The following is a 13,319-nucleotide window of genomic DNA, read 5'->3' as shown; positions in this document are numbered from 1 at the left end:
AGACTATATATCAGGTACAGGGTGTCTTCCTCCACACAGGACTGCTCTCCCTCAGGATGGTCTCTGTGTCCCTGCCACCACCCCAGGTCAAGGGCACCCAGGGTGGGGCTAGCTCTTCCCTCGCCCCCTAAACAGGGTGAGAGGAATTGGTCCACCTCCCTAACTAAGGTTGCATCAGCTCTACTCAGAGGCTGATGGCTCCCCTTCTCCAACGGCCAATTGATATAGGCTCTCTCTGTCACCCTGGGCCAGCCAGGTGACAGACTCAGCAGACTCTAACTCTGGACTGAACTCTTAACTCTGACACACACTTCTACTAAATAGGAAGTGCACTGCTCTTTATGATATTGGCAGGCACTGCCCCTGTGTCTCTGCCTACCACACAGGGTCAGGTACCAATTTCAGGAATGTCCCGTTATTAGCGTAAACACAACAGAGTTATATGGATCTAGCATTAAGACTGTAAGCTCTGCAGGCCAGGGATTTCCTTTCCTATTGTCTGATTTTGTTTGTTGCACTTATTGTACTATAATTCTCTGTACTGTATTGCCTCTCTTATAAAGCGCTATATAAATAAATATTTACATACATAATATATCTTAATGCATCTTAAGACACCTTAGAGTTCCCTCTATAAGACACTTTATGGTCCACTCAAGTGAATAGTCTGTAAGTAGGGTGACCATTCGTCCCGGTTTTGCCGGGACAGTCCCGTTTTTTTCTGCCCTGTCCCGATTTTAGCTCCGTCCCGGTTATGTCCCGATTTTTGTCCCTGGTCCCGGTATTGCGGGGCAGCGGCGGTGAGGAGAATGCGGCGGCCGGTAAGTATTTTCTATGTGTGTGTGTGAATGCTGCCGGGGAGACTGAATGAAGGAGAATGCCGGGGGCGGGACTTAGAATGCCGGCCGGCCCGCAGGGGATTGGTTGCAGGCCGGTCAGAGGAAGCCGGGGGCGGGACTTCCGCTTTGTGCAGAGCACAAGTGTCTTCCCGCTCCCGGCTCCTCTGTTCGCGGTGAGTGTCCCCTTTCTGTCCCGGGTCCCAGCCAGGGGGGGTAATAGGAGGTGGTAGCGGGGGTGCGCCTACCTTTGTACCACCTTGTACCTTTGCCCCCCTGGCGCTCCCACCATTGCCCCCCCGGCGCTCCCACCATTGCCCCATCGGCACTCCCACCTTTGCCCCCCGGCGCTCCCACCTTTGCCCCATCGGCACTCCCACCTTTGCCCCCCGGCGCTCCCACCTTTGCCCCCCCCCCCCCCCGGCGCTCACAGCTTTGCCCCCCGGCGCTCCCACCTTTGCCCCTCCGGCGCTCACAGCTTTGTGTGTGTGTGTGTGTGTGTGTGTGTGTGTGTGAATCAGTGGGTGTGTGTGGGTGTGTGTATCTGTGTGTGTGTGTGTGTGTATGTGTATCTGTGTGTGTGTGTGTGTGTGTGTGTGTGTATGTGTATCAGTGTGTGTGTGTGTGTGTGTGTGTGTGTGTGTGTGTGTGTGTGTGTGTGTGTGTGTGTGTGTGTGTGTGTGTGTGTGTGTGTACGTGTATCAGTGTGTGTGTGTGTGTGTGTGTGTGTGTGTATGTGTATCTGTGTGTGTGTATTTGTGTGTATGTGTGTGTGTGTGTATATGTGTATCTCTGTGTGTTTGTGTATCTGTGTGTGTGTGTGTGTGTGTATCTGTGTGTGTGTGTATCTGTGTGTATCTGTGTGTGTGTGTGTGTGTGTGTCAGTGTGTGTGTGTGTGTGTGTATCAGTGTGTGTGTGTGTGTGTGTGTGTGTGTGTGTGTGTGTGTGTGTGTGTGTGTGTGTGTGTGTGCGCGTGTTTCAGTGTGTGCGCGTGTTTCAGTGTGTGCGTGTGTTTCAGTGTGTGTGTGTGTTTCAGTGTGTGTGTGTGTGTGTGTGTGTATCAGTGGGTCTGTGTGTGTGTGAATCAGTGTGTGTGTGTGTGTGTGTGTGTGTGTGTGTGTGTGTGTGTGTGTGTGTGTGTGTGTGTGTGTGTGTGTGTGTGTGTGTGTGTGAATCAGTGTGTGTGTGTGTGTGTGTGTGTGTGTGTGTGTGTGTGTATTAGTGGGTGGGTGTGTGTGTGTGTGTGTGTGTGTGTGTGTGTGTGTATCAGTGTGTCTGTATCTGTGTGTGTGTGTATTGTATTGTATTGTATGTCTTTATTTATATAGCGCCATTAGTGTACATAGCGCTTCACAGTAGTAATACATGTGGTAATCAAATAAATAACAGATAATATAAAAAACATATCATGGGAATAAGTGCTTTAGACATAAAAGTAACATTTCGGAAGAGGAGTCCCTGCCCCGAGGAGCTTACAGTCTAATTGGTAGGTAGGGAGAACGTACAGAGACAGTAGGAGGGAGTTCTGGTAAGTGCGTCTGCAGGGGGTCAAGCATTACAGTATGTATCGTGTTTAGAATATCCACAGTGCTATTCATATGCTTCTTTAAGCAAGTGTGTCTTAAGGTGGGTCTTAAAGGTGGATAGAGAGGGTGCTAGTCGGGTACTGAGGGGAAGGGCATTCCAGAGATGTGGGGCAGTCAGTGAAAAAGGTTTAAGGCGGGAGAGGGCTTTAGATACAAAGGGGGTAGAAAGAAGACATCCTTGTGAAGAACGCAAGAGTCTGGATGGTGTATACCGAGAAATTAGGGATGAGATGTAAGGAGGGGCAGAAGAATGTAAAGCTTTAAAAGTGAGGAGAAGAATGGAGTGTGAGATGCGGGATTTGATCGGAAGCCAGGAGAGGGATTTCATGAGGGGAGATGCTGAGACAGATCTAGGAAAGAGTAGAGTGATTCTGGCAACAGCATTTAGGATAGATTGTAGGGGAGACAGGTGAGAGGCAGGAAGGCCGGACAGCAGGAGGTTACAGTAATCAAGACAGGAGAGAATGAGGGCCTGAGTCAGAGTTTTAGCAGTCGAACAACAGAGGAAAGGGCGTATCTTAGTTATATTGCGGAGGAAAAAGTGACAAGTTTTAGAAATGTTTTGAATGTGAGGGGCGAATGTGAGAGAGGAGTCGAACGTGACCCCTAGGCAGCGTGCTTGGGCTACTGGGTGAATGATTGTAGTTCCAACAGTAATGTGGAAGGAGGTATTAGGGCCAGGTTTGGGAGGAAGTATGAGGAGCTCTGTTTTAGCCATGTTGAGTTTAAGGCGTCGGAGGGCCATCCAGGATGATATAGCAGAGAGACATTCAGAAACTTTGGTTTGTACAGCAGGTGTAAGGTCAGGTGTTGAAAAGTATATTTGTGTGTCGTCGGCATAGAGGTGATAATTAAACCCAAAAGATGTTATTAGGTCACCTAGAGAGAGTGTGTACAGAGAAAAGAGAAGAGGTCCCAGGACAGAGCCCTGGGGTACCCCCACAGAGAGATCAATAGAGGAGGAGGAGGTGTTAGCAGAAGAGACACTAAAAGTACGATGGGAGAGGTAGGATGAGATCCAGGATAGAGCTTTGTTCCGAATACCTAGAGTATGGAGAATGTGGAGGAGAAGAGGGTGGTCCACGGTGTCAAATGCTGCAGAGAGGTCGAGTAATATGAGCAGAGTGTAATGACCTCTGTCTTTGGCAGCATGGAGCTCGTCAGTTATTTTAGTGAGGGTTGTTTCCGTGGAGTGAGCAGTGCGGAAGCCAGATTGTAGAGGGTCTAGGAGAGAATAAGTGTTGAGAAAATGGAGCAAGCGAGAGAATACAAGACGTTCAAGTAGTTTAGAGGCAAAAGGCAGGAGGGAGACAGGTCGATAGTTAGAAAGACAGGTAGGGTCAAGCTTGCTGTTTTTGAGTAATGGTATGACTGTTGCATGTTTGAAGGAGGATGGAAAGGTTCCAGAGCAGAGGGAGGAGTTAAAAATGTGTGTAAGCGTAGGGATTATAGTAGGAGCTAGAGGTTTTAGGAGATGGGAGGGAATGGGGTCAAGAGGGCAAGTGGTAGAGGGAGAAGAGGAGATCAACAGCGACACATCCTCCTCTGAGACAGTGGAAAAAGACTCAAGGAAGGCAGGAGGAGAGTTAGGAAGAGGTGTAGGATGGGGGGAAGAAACAGGGGATGTTCTGCCGTATGGATTCCACCTTTTCCTTAAAATAGTCTGCAAAGTCCTGAGCGGAGATGGAGGAAGGAGAGGCAGCTGAGGGTGGTTTGAGTAGAGTATCAAAGACAGAGAACAGTCGGCGTGGGTTAGACTTGTGCATGTTATTAGTGCAGAAAAGTAGGCTTGTTTAGCTTGCGAGAGGGCAGAGTTGAAACAGGATAGCATAAATTTGTAGTGAAGGAAGTCTGCGAGAGTGTGAGACTTCCTCCAGAGGCGTTCAGAGGAACGAGTGGAGGAACGCAGCATGCGCGTGTGGGAATTTAGCCAGGGTCTAGGGTTAGAAGGGCGAGGGCGGCAGAGAGAAAGCGGGGCATGTAGATCAAGAGATGAGGACAAGACAGAGTTGTACTTTCTGACCAGGTTGTCAGGGTCTGTAGCAGAGCTGAGAGAGGAGAGGGAGGAGTGTAAAGTGGACTCAAAGTCAGGTAAGTGAATAGAGCGCAGGTTTCTGCAGAACCGGGGGGTAGATGGAGGTGGAGAAGGGGAGAAGCGAGATAAAGAGAATGAGATGAGATGATGGTCAGAGAGAGGAAAAGGGGAAATGGAGAAATCAGAGAGAGATAAGTTTTTAGTGAAAACCAGGTCTAAGTAGTGGCCATCCTTGTGGGTGCTGGCTGCAGTCCACTGTTGAAGGCCAAAAGAAGAGGTAAGAGAAAGAAAGCGGGAAGCCCAAGAGAGAGAGGGGTCATCAATGTGGCAATTGAAGTCCCCAAGGAGAAGAACAGGGGAGTCTGAGGAGAGAAAGAAAGAGAGCCAGGATTCAAAGTGAGAGAGAAAGGCAGAAGGGGGATGAGTAGAGGTAGGTGGGCGATAGATGACCGCCACATGAACAGGGAGAGGAGAGAAGATCTGGACAGTGTGAGCCTCAAAGGAGGGAAAAGCAAGAGAGGGGGGAATAGGAAGGGTTCGGTAACGGCAGACAGAGGAGAGCAGGAGCCCCACGCCTCCACCCCTGCCATCAGGGCGCGGTGTGTGTGTGTGTATCAGTGTGTCTGTATCTGTGTGTGTGTGTGTGTGTATCAGTGTGGCTTTTTTGGCGATAAGCTGGTGATAAGTGGCTTATCGCTGCTTACTGCATGAGGGCCTTAGGGAGGATTTGTTCCTTTAAAGTACACCTAGTTTGGCATAGGATTTGGATGTCAGGGTATCAATGTGCAACCCAAATGTTAAATGGGAGTTGAATGATCAGATATTTCAAACAAGTAACAGGGGCTAGGATGGTTTTAGAGCTGGTTTTTATCTGAAGCTCTGTCATTGGCAGCTTTAGCAATTTAGCTCTGGTCCCAAATACCATTGTTACAGTCTTGTCAGTGTTTAAAATCAGTTTGTTTTGGGAAATCCAGTTTCAAGTCTCAAAAATCAGATTGAAGTACGTGTTCAAGGTCAGAGAGGCGAGGGCTGCGTGCATATAGGATAAGATCTAAGGCCTCTCACAATAACCCGTTAGGAATATTAATTCCTCATCTATCCGACATAAGTATAAAATATAGTCTACCAAGACCCCTAATACAGAGTTACCCACCTTATACGGGAGCAGCTGCCAGACGAGTATAGTAAATGTATCTTATTTCTTTTGCCACTGGAGGGCAGCGTGGAGTTGCAAGGAGTGGCGCCCGTAAGGACGACGTGCCAGTTAGGCGGAAGGAGAAGCGCACACACTTTTATGTGAAACGGATATATTTGGGGAGGGATTTAGGAGTCTGAGTAAGAAAATTAACCATTTAAATATGTACAGATTTAATCCCACTTTTGGAAATTAGGGATGTTGCCTAAAAGTTTGAGAATGCATAAAGTGCCACCCATGGGCTTTAATGAAGCAGCATTTGTGGGCTAAATGGAACAGCATTCTGTATAAAGGTATTTTGGACTCGATATAAATAATTGATGCCAAAAACTAATATTAAGTAAATTGAGAATGGAAAAATCTTCAACACAAACGTACAGAATGTGATATTCTGAGAGATCTTACAGATGTTATCAAATCCCACAATGAATATATAGAAAATGTCTGTATAGAACGAGTCAAACAAGAATATGCCAATAAAACGTTTAATTGGGAGATACAGGGGCCACAATTCAGGTCATTTAGCTGAAAGAAGAGAAGCCGGTCAGCCGGTAGAGCAGGTCAGCCGGTCAGCCAGTAGAGCAGGTCAGCAGGTCAGCCAGAAGAGCAGGTCAGCCGGTCAGCCGGTAGAGCAGGTCAGCCGGTCAGCTCTGAGATCAGCATTACTTATATCCCCTAAACGTTGTCCCCTGCATGTAATGCTGCAGAACAGCCTACACTGCATATACTGTACATGAGATACTTAACCCTTTCTTTTCGCTCGACTAATCTGAATGATTTGCTAATTGGTTTGTAATTAGAGAGATATTTGTAGCAGAATCCCATGTATGTTATTTTTACCTTTTTAGATACCGTTTTGTGTAATAAAATATATGAGATCAGAGGGGCTTCCTGTTTGCACTCGTGTTTTGGCAGAAGTGTATATGTGACCCTATAAATCTCCCTCACACCTGGGCTTGGCAGCGTGACACTAGTGCAGCGTCCTGGGGAAGAATCACTGAGCTGTTAGCAATAGATACAACGGATAGAAAAGACACTACACATAGGTTTGATTAAAGAGAGTATTTTATTGAAATAATGAATCTCTTTGCTGGGAGGGGCCTGCAGCACATTGCAGAGCGATATAGTAACACGCAGAGCAATGCATTGCAGGCCCCTCCGGCAGCAAAGGGGTGAAGACCAATGCAGGGTGTATAAAGATCTCACTGATAATTCATGCACAAAGTGCAGTTTGTTGCTGTGATCCAGAGGAAGGCGAAACATAACCCCTGCTGTGCAATGGGGGAAAAAAATTCCTTCCTGACCCCATTAAATGGCGATCGGATGGTCCCTGGATCACTGCGCAGTGAGATCAGATGGAGCAGCACAGATCAGCGTTGTTATACACAGGGGCACACTCAGTATATAGAGATGCAGGTGATGGGGCCCTTGTGCCCCTGTGTATAACTCACCTGCTCCCCCATCCCCCTGCATATCTATCCCATTCACCCCTTTTCCTCCCGCATACCTCGCAGGGCCGGCCGGCCATTAGGCGGTCGCCTAGCGCGCAGAGGTCCTAGGGGCGCATTAATAATCATTATTATTTTTTCCTCTTATTATTTTATTTATTTATCTTTTTTTTAAAATTATTATTCTTTTTTTTATCCAGTATTTTGGCGCCCTTTTATTTTTATTTTGCGTTGCGCTGGGGTGCGGTCGCACCCCCCTGCAGCCCCGATATCTACGCCACTGTTTATTTTATTATTTTATTTATCTTATTATTTTTTATACAACTGGGGCACAAATTTTAAGTTTTGCCTCGGGCGCATGAAACCCGTGCTCTGGCCCTGCTCCTTGTTCTCTCTCACCCTCTCACGCCCAATATCAGTATCTCCCTCTAGTACCTGCCCCTCCCTCAGCCTTCCTGATCTTATCTGCCTCTCCTGCGGTCAAACCAACTTCTCAGGGCCCCTAGAATACCCCTGTATCTACGCCCTGGCTCCTCTGCTACCTGCACCTGGCTTCTTCTCCGCCTAAAAAAGGTGAAGCAGCAGATCTGTCCGCACCTCTCGTATTCTCCTACCTGCTCCCGGGGTCTTCTCCTCCGCCTAAAAAAGGTGAAGCAGCAGATCCGGCCACACCTGTCGTATGCTCCTTGGTCATCGTACACCACGTCTGCGTCATCGGCCGCCTTGTAGCCCACCTCATTGTTCCACTTGACGCCCGCTTTGTCGTATGCCTCGTCGTCCGCCTCGTAGCCCGCCTCGTCATCTGGTGGCACAAAGGGCACCACCTTCGTGTGTGTCCTGATCTGCAGGAGACATGAAGTGTTTGTAACCAGGGACAGTGATACTCTGTATCGCAAGAGCTCCTGTGCCACTTATACCCCATCCCCAATACCACGTTATACCGCCCTCCACAGGGCAAATACCCGTTATACCCACCTCCCCAGGCCCAGTACCCAGTTATACAACCTTCCCAAGGCCCAGTACCCTGTTATACGCCCCTCCCCAGGCCCAGTACTCGTTATACCCACCTCACCAGGCCCAGTACCCATTATATACCCCTCCCCAGAAGGTCATGTTTCTATTTATCAAAAATACATTGAGTTACCTCTGGTTTTCAGGCATGTCCTGGGGGAGTTATCACAGAGACACAGAAACGTCGCTGAGTTTGGGTTAGTAACTCCCTTAACTTCTCAGCAGTTGAATTCCCCATTAGGCGCTTAGCACGTTAAAAACAAGCGTTGCTATTTCTCTGCATGAAGTTGCAGGTAATTGGAAGAGTTACACAGTGACGGCTATTTCATCACTCACCTTCTTCCCCCGAAACGGTCTTTTCTGTCTTATTTCCGGCTTCACATCGGATATCCATATCCATTCTTGGCCTCTGATCTGTATGCAAGGCAATGCTTTAAGACAGGGTTGCACAACCTTTTCCCCCTGCTCCCCCCTCCACCTTCCCCACCTTGTCTCCGGCGTTCTGATGTAACGACGTCATGTGATATCACGTTGCTATGGCAATGCCACATCATGTGACGCCACATTGCTGTCGCCAGAAGCCGCCGGAGACAAGGAAAGGGAACTTACAGAGGCCTTGCACGCGATCTCCGGCATTTAATTTAAATGCTGTGGGGAAGAGCGAGGGGCCTCTGTAAGCGCCGAGCCCCTCCTCCCAAGAAAATGTCGTGCCCCTTGATTTGCGCACCCCTGCTTTAAGAGATATTCTGGGACCCTCCAACTCCTCCATCGGACCCTTCCTCATATTGACTGACCTTGCAGTGCTCTGCACTGACTTGCACTGACCTGCTATGGTGCCTCTCAAAATACCATGCTAACTCATTCTGAACATACATGTGTCCTTTTTACATGTTACTCAGCTTGTATGGGCCACAGACAGCTTTCCCGGGGTCCAGGACTAGTTTCCACCGGGGACACTCACCCATGGGTCGGCGACTTTGCGAGAACCCACCCCCCCCAACCTGTTTTCTCTTGCACTGCCATAGACAACAACATTTCGGCCTGCTGGTCTTTCTCAGGTAAAGTGGCTAAACCCACTAAATCCAGCAAAGAAAGGCCAGCAGCCGAAACATTGTAGTCTGTGGCACAATAAATTATCTTTTTTTATTCAAATCCGTGTGCCCTTTCCCATCAATCATATTGTATCCATTGGACGAAATGCCGGTCTTCCCTGAGACTAAGGGGCACCGGTAAAAGTATCACTGCTTATTGTTTTTTTTTGGTGTGCAGCAAATCCCCATCATTTTTGCGTTCTCTTGCTCTGCCCCAATCTGACACACCACCTTGCTCTCTCACCCCCCTCTTAGACTCCCCTGTCACCCTTTCCTTCCTCAAAGGATGTCCTTTAATCAGATCTTACCCAAATTGTCTCCATCTCCCTTGGAAATGTTCTGTCTTTAAGCTGTGCGGCTCCTCTTGATCTGAACTTTCTTAGCTGACCCCTTTAGGTTTCGGCTCCGAGGGTCTAAAAAATAAGCGACTCCGAAAAGATGTGAAATATGCGCACGGGTCCTAATGGGGCACTGAGGGGGAGACTTAAATACTAGTAAATATAATCTACTGTGCTAACAAATATAATCTATTAACTAAGAAATATAACTTATTAAACTAAGAAATATAATTTATTAAACTAACAAATATAACTTATTAAACTAAGAAATATAACTTATTAAACTAAGAAATATATTTTATTAAACTAAGAAATATAACTTATTAAACTAAGAAATATAACTTATTAAACTTAGAAATATAATCTATTAAACTAAATAAATATCTATTAAACTAAATAAATATCTATTCAACTAAATAAATATAATCTATTTAAAAACAATACAATAAAAAGCTGGAGAAATGATACGTCAACCAAGCAACAGATGTGATGCCAATAAGCGTTGAACTCCTTGCAGATCCACCGTCAGCTGGTTGTGGCAGAAAGTGGTGACATACAGTAGAACAGAGTGGTTGAGCTGTAACCACGGCAGTCAGGTCAGAAATCAACACAATATTTTTTGAAATTTAGAATGAGAATGTTCTGTATGTCACATTCTGGGCTCAGACTCTGAGCCCTGTCACATGTTAGCAGCTTGTGATAATAGAAAGTATCCATATACTGGTATGTGATAAGAAACATGAAGGTCATTTTATAATGGGTCCCATAACCTGCTTTATATGAAGTATCATTTTACACTAATTAGTAGAGATGTTACATTTTGAAAAATAGCACTTCTGGCGACATTGTTCATTTTCTCTACAAATGATAAATGAAAAAGTTGGATAAAACGTTATATGTGTGTGTGCGCGTGCAATATATATATATAGAGGTATCAGTACCGTGTTAGCCGAGCTTCAATAATCAAAAAATAAATAGATAATACCGTTCTGTGGCTAACGAAATGCTTTTATTTGTGCGAGCTTTCGAGATACACTGATCTCTTCTTCCGGCGATGTTACAATGAATGAAGCAAGCAAAAGGTATACTTAAAAACAGTGTCTCTTGGAATGTTATCTGTGCTGGTCCTTCCCCCGGTGTGGATGTGTTTTATGCCTAGAGACAGCTGTGTGTGCATAGATATAGCACAGTATGTTAAATTACGCTGCGGGGTCATGTGACGTCACCCTCGTCAAATGCCGCTGCAGGTCACATGACGCCGCATCAAGGTAAGGGGGGGGGGGGCGCGAGCACCGGCAGGGGGGCGAGCTGCAAAAGTTTGTGCTCCCCTGGTATAACCAATAAATAATATAGCTGATATAGCAATTTGGTTGTGGCTAGAGAGAGATTATAATGGCAGTGAGAATTAGTGGTCAGAATTAATAACAGTGCAATTACTAAAAAGTAGCTGTAATAAAATAATAATAAACACTATGCCTAAACACAATAAAAGTCCAGAAACCTAGCTCTAATAGCTATGTTATAACTCAATCATAAAAGGATCCAATTCGGGCGTCCTCTGGAGCCCTGGCAGCACTCTTCAGGGAAACAACCACCTCCTCGATAGATATCTAAACAAAAAAAAGAAGAGAAAGCGCCCGCTCCATGTGTAAATTCGGTTTAACAATTTCATTTCCTGGACAAGATAAAAATAGCAAACTCACAAACATCCGTTTGGTAAAAGCATTGTGTGAGACAGGCTCGGGCTCCGTGGTAATCCGGTGGTCACTCCGCAGCTCCAGACTTTGGACGATGACCGGGAAACTCGATAGGCTGCGCCCCTCGCAGTGTGGTCCTCCAGCAATCTGTGGTATGTTGTGGTTCCACTGTAAATCCGGTGTCTCGTCTTGGTCGCGTACCAACTTCCCTTCCGGCGTCAGGACGTATAGTGTGGCAATAGCAACGAGAAGAAAGTACTGAGGTGGGGTTGGATCCTCCTCGGTTATTTCTTGTTTTATTAATAAATAATTTACTATATTTTAATCTCTGGTGCGCATTGTGTGCATTTTTCTTCTTGTCTGCACAGTGCTTCAGATGCTGCATCTGAAAAAATGCCGGTGGATCGGGATGTGAGGTAGGAAAGTGACGTCCGCGCCGGAACGTTATTGCCACGCCTCCAAATATTTATTGCCACGCCCCCAATCGCACCCGCTGCATACCCTGCAAAGCCATAAAAAAGCTCAGGCTTCAGCAAGTGTATTGCAGCGTGTGTGCCTTCCCTCCGTCTGAAATACTATAGACGCAGCCTTATCGACGCTTACTAAATAGGCCCGTGTCTCTCTCTCTCTCTCTCTCTGTGTCTCTCTCTCTCTCTCTGTGTCTCTGTCTCTCTCTGTGTGTCTCTGTCTCTCTCTGTGTGTCTCTCTGTGTCTCTGTCTCTCTCTCTGTGTCTCTGTCTCTCTCTGTGTGTCTCTGTTTCTCTCTGTGTGTCTCTGTCAAAAGAACATTTCAGTATTGCCAAAGCGTGAGTAAAAGGGGGTGTGGGACAATGATTACACGAATACTAGGGGGTACGGTATAATGGTTATACAGTACATTACTTTTGTCTCTCTCTCCCTATGTCCCTCTCTCTGTCTCTCTCTCATTCTCTGTCTCTCTCTCTCTCTGTGTCTCTCTCTCATTCTCTGTCTCTCTCTCATTCTCTGTCTCTCATTCTCTGTCTCTCATTCTCTGTCTCTCTCTCATTCTCTGTCTCTCTCTCTCATCCCTGTATGATAGGTATGTTCCAACTCTATTTTTTGCTCTTCTTTTCCGTTTGAGAGGAGGGAGTCCCTCACCTCTTCAGCCACACACCAGGAACGCTGGGTTGCTTTCAGACGCTCGGAGAGGCGGATACAGTCGTGGATTGCAGGCACTGATTTATCTGGTAAGTACCGCAAACATGCTTGAACAAGGGCCGTAGACATTTTATTTGATGGTTTAGATTATCATTGTCTGTGGTTGTTAGTTATTGGTATTAGAGTTTTTTGATGTTGTTACGAATCAAATACATTTTGAAGTAGTAATCCCCTCCGAACTGGGCATTCCTGGCCAATAATGCCCTGGCTGTAAGAGTTGAAGGGCCCAAGCAAAGCCCCCACCTCTATACACACTAACACTGCAGGGGCATCAGAGTGTCTTGTTGTCATGGCAACAGGGGGTGTCACGTGATGTAATTTGTTTAATAAATTATTTTTTAAGGTGTCCCGGTTTTTCATTTTCGAAATCTGGTCACCCTATTGATCAAGCAGAAAAAGTGAAGAAACAATTGTAGTTTTGCTAATGGACGTCATTTTGGCATATCATTCGCTTTGAGGATACCCATTAATATGAAGAAAAATAACATCGATTCCCAATGTAGCCCCCCTTCCCTGGGCCAATCGCAGATCGGGCCCCCCTCCTCTGTACTAGGGTCTGGCTACGTGTCTGAGTGTGGTGCATACCTGCTGGCAACAGGGGGGCCTGAGTCTCCCGCGATGGTATGGGGGATGACAGGATCAGGTTTCTGGGGTGAATGCCTCCGTCTTATCAGAGCAGGATGAAATTTCTCTTCAGAAGGACTTGGAGAGACTGGAAACGTGGGCAGGTAAATGGCAAATGAGGTTTAATACAGATAAATATAAGGTTATGCATTTGGGATGCAAGAATAAAAAGGCGACTTACAAATTAAATGGAGATATATTGGGGGAATCCTTGATGGAGAAGGATTTAGGGGTGCTTGTAGACAGCAGGCTTCGCAATAGTGCCCAATGTCATGCAG

General features: G+C 46.5%; 1 long non-coding RNA gene across 1 annotated transcript in view; it reads left to right on the top strand.

Annotated features, from left to right (window-relative positions):
* The first annotated feature begins 11,843 nt into the window (after nt 1-11,843).
* LOC142483474 (uncharacterized) overlaps nt 11,844-13,319 on the top strand; it is a 14,930-nt gene continuing 13,454 nt past the window's right edge. The window contains exon 1 of the long non-coding RNA XR_012797344.1: nt 11,844-12,446. This is a non-coding gene — a long non-coding RNA (uncharacterized LOC142483474). The remainder of the gene's footprint in view (nt 12,447-13,319) is intronic.

Source organism: Ascaphus truei, unplaced genomic scaffold, assembly GCF_040206685.1.
Source record: "Ascaphus truei isolate aAscTru1 unplaced genomic scaffold, aAscTru1.hap1 HAP1_SCAFFOLD_326, whole genome shotgun sequence".
NCBI lineage: Eukaryota > Metazoa > Chordata > Amphibia > Anura > Ascaphidae > Ascaphus > Ascaphus truei.
This window is presented reverse-complemented; position numbering and strand designations above follow the sequence as displayed.